At 34.4% G+C, this 10000-nt stretch overlaps 3 non-coding genes across 3 annotated transcripts; 2 read left to right on the top strand and 1 right to left on the bottom strand.

Moving 5' to 3' along the window:
- The first annotated feature begins 1459 nt into the window (after positions 1 to 1459).
- Positions 1460 to 1546, top strand: TRNAS-GGA (transfer RNA serine (anticodon GGA)). Its single transcript has one exon. It is a non-coding gene; the product is annotated as a tRNA-Ser (tRNA).
- A 1260-nt stretch (positions 1547 to 2806) lies between these two features.
- Positions 2807 to 2879, bottom strand: TRNAT-UGU (transfer RNA threonine (anticodon UGU)). The gene has a single exon. It is a non-coding gene; the product is annotated as a tRNA-Thr (tRNA).
- A 1603-nt stretch (positions 2880 to 4482) lies between these two features.
- TRNAF-GAA (transfer RNA phenylalanine (anticodon GAA)) lies at positions 4483 to 4555 on the top strand. Its single transcript has one exon. It is a non-coding gene; the product is annotated as a tRNA-Phe (tRNA).
- Positions 4556 to 10000: the final 5445 nt, after the last annotated feature.

The following is a 10000-nucleotide window of genomic DNA, read 5'->3' as shown; positions in this document are numbered from 1 at the left end:
AATCTCCGTTCCAGAACCGTACGTGAGATTTTCATCTCATACGGCTCCCCCTTTATCTGATGCGCATAATGAGATGAGAATAATACATGAAATCAAAAAACATTGAAATACTCTCATTATGAACTCATGGGACTAGCGTTTTTACAAAAAATCTCTAGCCAACCTTCCTGTAAAAGATCTTTTCTTAACATCAAGCATGGTTTACTAGATAAAAATAAAAATGGTAACTCTAACAATTTCTTTGTCCTCAACGCCTCTAAATTTCCAGGAATTAGTCACTTCAACAGTCTTCGATGGTTATACAGGTATCCAAAATACAAACGAGATGGATGTTTGTTGTCCCAACCATTTTTCTAAGTTCCGATCCCGATAAGGAAAAGGTATAATTTATAACAAAGTTTTCGTGTTGTTGATTCCTAGGTGTAGTGCTTCTTCCCCTCTGCTACCTATTTTTACTAGTGAATATTTTTACTAGTGGAGTAGGGTTGACTTAATCCATAGGTTACACCTTTCGCTTAATACTAGAATCGACAATTCTAGCATCTAAGGTTACATTAATCGGGGATACACGACAGAAGGAATTTTTTGATTTTCAAATTGCACCTCCAAGAAGCGTAGATTTATTTCAATTATTGTTTTCTTTCTATCCCGAATACTGTGTCTTTCTACTAAGACGGAGAGCGGTAAAGAAAATTGAAAAAAAAAAAAATCAAATCGCACCATCTCTGTAATAGGTGAATGCCTCTTTTTCCCCGGAAGTTGTCGGAATTATTCGTAATAAGATATTGGCTACAATTGAAAAGGTCTTATCGATAAAATTTCCATTTATCCCACCAGATCTAGGCATCGGTAACAACCCCATTCTATAATTTCTTTTAATTACCTCTCGTGAGAAAATGATCCCACAAACAAAGGAATTGCATAGTACGAAATAACATAAAAACGGATTCATTAAAAAATCCCACTCGATATTAAAATTGTTTCTTTTTGATTTCACAGGAATCAATAAAAGAGAAGAAATATTTCAATCCGGTTAAATTTCATCCAAATGTAGTAGGATCAGAATGAAGAGAACTATTCTGATTTCAGCGAAGTTGAAGAAAAAAAGAATTTTATTTATCTGACTGGGGTAATTCTAGAAGTTTTTTGATTGAATTATGATACAAAAAAGAGCAAAAAGAATCGAATAATCATTCTATGATTCATAACTTGTGACTAGATATATGTATGGGATAAACAGTTGTTGGTGAAAAATCGAAAACTGTAAAAGTCGAATTTTTAGAAAAAAGGAATCATAGTTTAAAAAACTAAATAGAATCATGAGCTAAAAGTATCCATTAAACATAGTTAAAAAAAAATTATTTGTATAGTTAGAATTGGTTGGACGTGCCTATCAAAAAAAAAATTGAATATTAATGACTCACTATTAACTCGGTTTCTGGGCCATAATCATTCTGTAGGAGAGATGGCCGAGTGGTTGAAGGCGTAGCATTGGAACTGCTATGTAGGCTTTTGTTTACCGAGGGTTCGAATCCCTCTCTTTCCGTACTAATTCAACAATGTTACTGACCACAATGTATCAAATCAAATAACAATCGATACTATTATTCCAACGGTTAGACCTTTATGGATTCTTTATTTCGAATTTTTGTGGTACGGAAACGAAAAGACTGGAAAGAATGCACAAGAGATGAAAATCCCCCTACCGATCAATGATAGATGAATGATAGAAAAATTTCCGGATCAAAACCTTACTTTCCTTCGGTCTCTTTACTTAGACTTCGGCGAAGGGGAGGACGAAATTGTCCGAACCCTTGTTTTTTAGTTAGGTTTAAGTCTGACGAGAATAATATTCTACAACGAGCAATTCATTTATTTTTAAACTGACCCATTTACTATCTATTATTTGATTGACTAATCCTTTATATTGCAATGGCTGAAGAGTCAAATGTTTTGGCAATTCCTGAGGGGGGGATGAATCAAGATAATTTTGAATCAGTGTTCTCGATTTTTTTTCATCTTTTGCTGTAATAATATCTCGGGGTTTGCACCGATAACTTGGTATATCCACTATAGAACCATTAACTAAAATATGTCTATGATTAACTAATTGTCGGGCTTGAGGAATAGTCGAAGCCATACCCAATCGAAAAAGGATGTTATCCAAACGCATTTCAAGTAATTGTAGTAAAACTTGACCCGTTGATCCTTTGGCTTTTCCGGCGATACGAACGTATTTAAGTAATTGTCGTTCTGTAAGACCATAATGAAAACGCAATTTTTGTTTTTCTTCTAAACGAATACGATATTGAGATTTTTTACCGGAACGCGATTGGTTTTTAAGATCGTTTCCGGTTTTGGGCCTTTTACTAGTTAGTCCCGGTAAAGCCCCCAGACGGCGTATTTTTTTGAAACGAGGCCCTCTGTAACGCGACATAAAGACTCCTTATTTTATTTTATTTAAATTTCATAAACATTTTATTTTATTTAAATTTCATAAACTTAAATGAAAACTAAATGATAAATATTATAAATGAAGTGAAATCCAGTAAAGTATTGTACTACAAAACAAAGAATAATTAGATAACTTGGATCAATATCCGGATCCTATTGTATATGTAAATGATATAAAAAAGTAAGAGTTCCTTTCTTGATTTGTTCTACAGAAATAGAACCCCTCCTTTAGTCATAAAGGTAAGTAAGTTCCTACGACATCATAGATCGGTGACCTTTGAAAAAGGGTAAGAAGTCGTTTCTTTATTTATTTGATTTATCAATTATGTCAAAAATAAAATCAATAGAGAAAAGCCGGCTATCGGAATCGAACCGATGACCATCGCATTACAAATGCGATGCTCTAACCTCTGAGCTAAGCGGGCTCACATAACAGAAATGTTACATGCATAGTAATTTACTAAATTACTGGGATCTTAGCTATTCCTAATTAATATGAATATAGAATCTAATTTCATTTCAAATAAATATTCAATATTGGAATTGTTCTATTATAGAACATAATAATTAATATAACGATTAATAGAATATAGCGATAGAAAATTTTGATCTATTTATCAAATGGATGTGTATCAATAATTAATGTGTTAATCTTAATTGCATTTAATGCAATTGAGATGATAATGAAGCGTTTCTATGTTTTCATTCTGAAAGGTGGAAGATAAGACGAACAAGGGAATCGACCGTTTAAGTATTAAATTTTTTACTAAAAAAATAATAGAAAGAGGGGCAAATATATATGTTCATATATCTATCTATATTGATATATATTGAATTGCAGATACAGAAATGATAGAATCATTTTGGATCGGAACAAATATGGGTCTCCGATAGAGAAGAGAGAGATGAAAGAAGATAGACAAGAAATCCAATAGGAGGAAACACTTTTCAATAGAGGAATCGGTATTCTAATGACTTGAGTGGTTCCAGTATAATACAAATGAAAGAAAACGGGGAAGGACATCATAATGCGATACTAATCTTAAAAGAGGGGGATATGGCGAAATCGGTAGACGCTACGGACTTAATTAGATTGAGCCTTGGTATGGAAACCTACTAAGTGATAACTTTCAAATTCAGAGAAACCCTGGAATTAAAAATGGGCAATCCTGAGCCAAATCCTTTTTTCCGAAAAAAAAGGGTAGGTGCAGAGACTCAATGGAAGCTGTTCTAACAAATGGAGTTGACGACGTTGCGTTAGTAAAGGAATGAATCCTTCCATCGAAACTCCAGAAACGATGAAAGATAAACGTATTACGTACTGAAATACTATATTGATTAATGACAACTCGAATCTCTATTTTTTATATTTCTATAATTTTTTATATTTATATTTATATATATATATAAAATTATATATAAAAATGAACGAATTGTTATGAATCGATTCCAAGATCTACAAGTTGAAAAAATAATCGAATATTCATTGATCAAATCATTTACTCCATCATAGTCTGATAGATCTTTTGAAGAATTGATTAATCAGATCGAATAGAATAAAGATAGAGTCCCATTCTACATGTCAATAACGACAAAAATGAAATTTATAGTAAGAGGAAAATCCGTCGACTTTTAAAATCGTGAGGGTTCAAGTCCCTCTATCCCCAAAACCCTAAAAAGGCCCGTTGGCCTCTTTAATTATTTATCCGTTCATTAGCAATTCAGACTTTGTTATGTTTCTCATTCATTCGACTCTTTCACAAGCGTATTTGAGCGGAAATTTGATTTCTTATCACAAGGCTTGTGGTATATATTCTATATGATAGACGTACAAACGAACATCCTTGCGCAAGTAATCTGTGAAATTTGAATGATTAACTGTCTACTGTACTGAAACTTCGAAAGGCTTATCCAAGCCCTGAAATTTCGTATATCTTCAAAAAGAAGACTTTGGAATACCTTTTTTCTTATTTACAATTGACATAGACCAAAGTCATCTATTAAAATAAGGATAATGTGTCGGAAATGGCCGGGATAGCTCAGTTGGTAGAGCAGAGGACTGAAAATCCTCGTGTCACCAGTTCAAATCTGGTTCTTGGCACATCATGAATTTGTATGAGTATCTATTCTACGGATTCATTAATAATATAGATCATGAAAAATACTGATACATGATGATGTCTGGAAATCTACCCTTTAACTAAACTATATATATTTTTTACTCTATTTATAGATGTCGAAAATAGACAAGTAAAGATAAAGAGGATATTTATAGAAATATGTAAAGGATGTATATAGATATGTAAAAGAAAAGAATTTTCTTTTGTTTCCTCTTCTTTTTTATTTGTTCATACTCTGTCTCCTGGCGTTCAATTCCTATTTTATACATATTTGAAAGTTTCAATTAGTTCCTTATAAGACCCAAAAGTCTAGTCTAGGGGAGTTGAAAGGCGGGAATGGCCAAGATTCATCTCAGATACAGTACAAATAGAATCCGATTCTCTTTTCATATTATATTTCTTCATTTCACCCTATGTGACTTTTTAAAGCACATCTATAAGTCATATGCGTGATACATAGTTCATAATGCAGAACTCATTTAGTTCATCCTATTAGCTTGTGGCTCATCCAAAATAAGTATCTTACAAATTGGATAATCTCACCAAATCTCTAATTGTATTTTTTTTAATCAATAATAATAAGATGAATGAGACTTCAATTACTATGCTATATCTATAAGAGAACGTAAAAATGTATTTGAATATCTTGAGTTGTCGAAGTGAAGATTAGTTTCGTATTATTTAATGAGCATCTTGTATTTCATAAAAATTGGGGGCAATATAATCCTTACGTAAGGGCCATCCTACCCAACTTTCAGGCATTAAGATACGCTTTAGACGTGGATGATTATCATAAGAAATTCCCAACATATCATAAGATTCCCTTTCTGGAAAATCCGCACTTTTCCAAACCCAGAAAACAGACGGAATTTTAGGATTTATCCTTGCGGCAAATACTTTTATGCATACCTCTTCCGGTTGATCTATACCATACTCGATTCTCGTAAGATGATACACACTAGCTAACAGTCCGCCTGGTGCTACATCATAAGCACATTGGGAACGTAGATAATTGTAACCATATACATATAAAATGACTGCAATGGAATGCCATTCCTCGGGCTTTATTTGTAAAGTCTCTATTCCTTGGTAATCGAAACCCAAAGATCTATGAACCAGTCCATGTTTGACTAGCCAAGAAGACAAATTACCCTGCATCTTCTCCCCCCCCCATTTTTTTATTTTTATTTGTATAAGTATTTCCCATTTACAATGAAAAATTGATGAAGATTCACTCGTTCTTTGCTTTGTTATTCTGTACAAAAAAAGTATACGGCCTAATTTACTAATTCGTAGGAAGAGACTGCACTTTTGTATTTGAAAAAAGTTTCAGGAGGGATGATCTCTGAAGTAGATGATGGTTGATAGAGTAATCCTTGATCGTAATTTCCAGTATTAGTACTTGGGCCAACATGAAATTTGTGATTGGTAGTAAAACACCGATTTTCCTCTTGAGACTTAATTCGATCTTCATAGATTTCTCGAGATATTTTCTTACGAAGTTTTGTTATAGCATCTATAACAGCCTCGGGTTTAGGCGGACAACCCGGCAAATACACATCGACAGGAATTAACTTATCGACTCCCCGAACAGTACTATAAGAATCGGTACTGAACATCCCTCCTGTAATTGTACATGCTCCCATAGCAATAACATATTTTGGTTCAGGCATTTGCTCATATAATCTTACTAAAGAAGGAGCCATTTTCATTGTTACCGTACCCGCTGTTAAAATTAAGTCTGCCTGTCTAGGACTAGATCTTGGTACCAGTCCATAACGATCAAAGTCGAATCGTGAACCTATTAATGAAGCGAATTCAATGAAGCAACAACTGGTACCATAGAGAAGCGGCCATAAACTGGAGAGTCTTGACCAATTTGAAAGATCATTTGATGTAGTTGAAATAACTGAAGTTTGGGTTGTTCGATCAAGTAAGGGAAACTCGATGGAATTCATAACTGTCTCAATGTTTTTTTTAATTGTCTGAATATTCAAAAACTAAGACCATTCCAATGCTCCTTTTCGCCATGCATAAACTAAACCGACAATTAGGATAAGCACGAAAATTAAAGCTTCTATAAAGACGGATACCCCTAATACATCAAAACTCATTGCCCACGGATAAAGAAAAACTGTTTCAACATCAAAAACAACAAAAACTAGAGCAAACATATAATAACGGATTCTAAATTGTACCCAAGCATCGCCCATTGGTTCTATTCCCGATTCATAACTCGAAAGTTTCTCTGGCTCTTTGCTAAGAGGGGCTAAAACTCCAGAAATTAGAAATGCCAAAATAGGAATAAGACTTGATATTATTAGAAATACCCAGAAAATATCATATTCGTAAAGCAGAAACATAAACGTACTCCTATCAATGTGGAAAATATACCGGATTAGTCGATCGGTACATGTCTCGTTTGAAGATTCATCCACTATAATCCTATTTATATAATATCTATTATATCCATAATAAATATATATTAAATATTATATATTTATATAGAGAGGATACATATAGTCGGAATTTCCATTTAGGAACTTTTAGTGATTGAAGAAGGAAAGAGAAGACGACTACTTTAGTTTTGTGCTTTACTAGATAAGGTATACCAACAGAAAAGCCTATTTGAGAATGTTTACAATGAAAGTTACCAAAGATCTTCGTTTCTCAAACTCTAGCTTGTCCACAAATAAAATACAGTAAGTCGTTCCTAGATCCATGTGATTTACTAGTGCATTCGATTTGCATTGGGTTATGGTGGAGTTTTTAACCGGTTTCATGTCATGATTTTGACTCCAAAAATTTACTAGAATTGGGTAGGTATCCCAAAGAAAAGAAGTATTACTAATTTCTTGATTTTGTATGGGAAAATAGGAAAATTTTCATATGTAATTCATCTACAAAGATAAGACATTAATGATGAACCAAATCAAGTGGCCAATTACAAACAATACAAACAATAATGAGGAAAGGAAAACGATTCTATTTTTGAATTATTAATAATATAGGGCTATACGGACTCGAACCGTAGACCTTCTCGGTAAAACAGATCAAACTTATTATTATCAAAATGATTTGAACTGTTTCAAAGACCCAACATGCATTTTTTTGCATTGGGCTCTTTCATTAACTGTTATAAATAAGTTAGTCTACCATATTTTTTCTTGACAGAAAGAAAGGGAGATGGTTCCATGTGCTCTGATTCATTATTTTGATTCGAATCTCGGAGCACTACCAAAGTTTTTCAAAGAAGGGGTTATCCTGACGTAGGTATGCTTCTGACCTAGATCAACTTAAGTTAAATGGAATCTCTATCGTCCTGCTTCTGCTTAAAGAATAAAATATGAAACTTCATACACCTTAAAGTTGTTCATAAGATAGGACGAAAGATCATTTTTTTTGAGGTCCTGATACTCATTATGCCTAGCATTGAATAGACTGGGTATTCACCTTATCAATATCTCAAATCAATGATGGATTTTTTTAGTGCCTAAATGGGGCACTCGATTCGGACCGAACTTTTTGTCAGGCTACTGTTCTCTTGTTTTGTTCCCTAAAAGTAATAGAGTAAGACATCGATTTCTCAATAAGATCAACTTTTTTGATTACATGATGTACTTCTCTGAAAAACATTGGCGCGCGTGTAAACGAGGTGCTCTACCAACTGAGCTATAGCCCTTGTGATACATATCTTATCATGTAGATAATTTCTTGTCAAGATGAATATTCTATAATCTATTTTGTTGATTTGTTTGATTGGTATTGCTTATCAATAATATTCGATTTATAATCTATCGATGTGATAGGGCTCATTTTTTTTTCTTTGTGATGATAAATGACCTACTTAACTCAGTGGTTAGAGTATCGCTTTCATACGGCGGGAGTCATTGGTTCAAATCCAATAGTAGGTAGAACTTATTAGATACCACAGAAGCAATGGTATCTAATAAGTTTTTCTACTCAACTTTGTTCTAGTGATTTTCTATCTTTTCCATCCGACTCTATATTTATTTCATTTTTTAATTGTAATTCTTTTTTCCATGAAAATTTCATTTCACTTTATTATTTAGACGCATTAACTAGGTACGCCATTGATAGCCTCTACTCGTGTCCTAGCTCGTCTGAGAGCTAAATTTGCCTCGATTGTTTGTCTCTTGCCCTGAGCTTTCCTCAAGTTGGCTTCCGCTATTTCGAGAGTTTGCTGAGCTTCTTGTGGATCAATGTCACTAGCCTTCTCCGCATCATTTACTAAAATAGTGACCTCATTATTGCCTATTCTAGCAAAACCACCCATCAGAGCCATCGTTAACCATCCATCATTAGGAGTAAGGCGTATTTTCAAAATACCTATATCTACAGCTGTGGCAATAGGTGCGTGATCTGGTAATACACCAATTTGGCCACTATTCGTAACTAAAATGATTTCTTTCACTTCTGAATCCCAAATAATTCGATTCGGAGTCAGGACACTAAGATTTAAGGTCATTTCTTCAATTTGCTCTCCATTTCTAAGTTCGTAGCCTTCGCAGTAGCTTCATCGATGTTACCTACCAAATAAAAGGCTTGTTCGGGAAGACCATCTAATTCTCCGGAAAGGATTAATTTAAACCCTCTAATTGTTTCTGCTAGGCCAACGTATTTACCCGGGGAACCGGTAAATACTTCTGCTACGAAAAAAGGTTGTGATAAGAAACGCTCAATTTTTCGTGCTCGTGCTACGGTTAAGCGATCCTCTTCGGATAATTCGTCCAACCCAAGGATAGCTATAATGTCCTGCAGTTCTTTGTAACGTTGTAAGGTTTGTTTAACTCTTTGCGCAGTTTCATAATGTTCTTCACCAACGATTCTCGGTTGTAGCATAGTTGAGGTTGAATCTAAAGGATCTACTGCTGGATAGATACCTTTGGCAGCTAATCCTCTTGATAGTACGGTAGTAGCATCCAAATGTGCAAATGTGGTGGCAGGAGCAGGATCGGTCAAATCGTCCGCAGGTACATAAACAGCTTGAATAGAAGTTATGGACCCTTCCTTGGTAGAAGTAATTCTTTCTTGTAAGGAACCCATTTCGGTACTAAGAGTGGGTTGATAACCCACAGCCGAAGGCATTCTACCCAGTAACGCGGATACTTCGGATCCCGCTTGAACGAAACGAAAGATATTGTCGATAAATAGAAGCACGTCTTGTTCATTAACATCTCGGAAATATTCCGCCATAGTTAGGGCAGTTAAACCAACTCTCATACGAGCTCCCGGCGGTTCATTCATCTGACCGTAGACTAGAGCCACTTTTGATTCTGCAATATTTTCTTCATTAATTACTCCGGATTCTTTCATTTCCATGTAAAGATCATTTCCTTCACGAGTACGTTCACCTACTCCCCCAAATACAGATACACCTCCATGAGCTTTGGCAATGTTGTTGA

Source organism: Cucumis melo, unplaced genomic scaffold (genome assembly GCF_025177605.1).
Source record: "Cucumis melo cultivar AY unplaced genomic scaffold, USDA_Cmelo_AY_1.0 utg001436l, whole genome shotgun sequence".
Lineage (NCBI taxonomy): Eukaryota > Viridiplantae > Streptophyta > Magnoliopsida > Cucurbitales > Cucurbitaceae > Cucumis > Cucumis melo.
The sequence above is the reverse complement of the archived record's forward strand: the minus strand, read 5'-3'. Positions and strand labels throughout refer to the sequence as shown.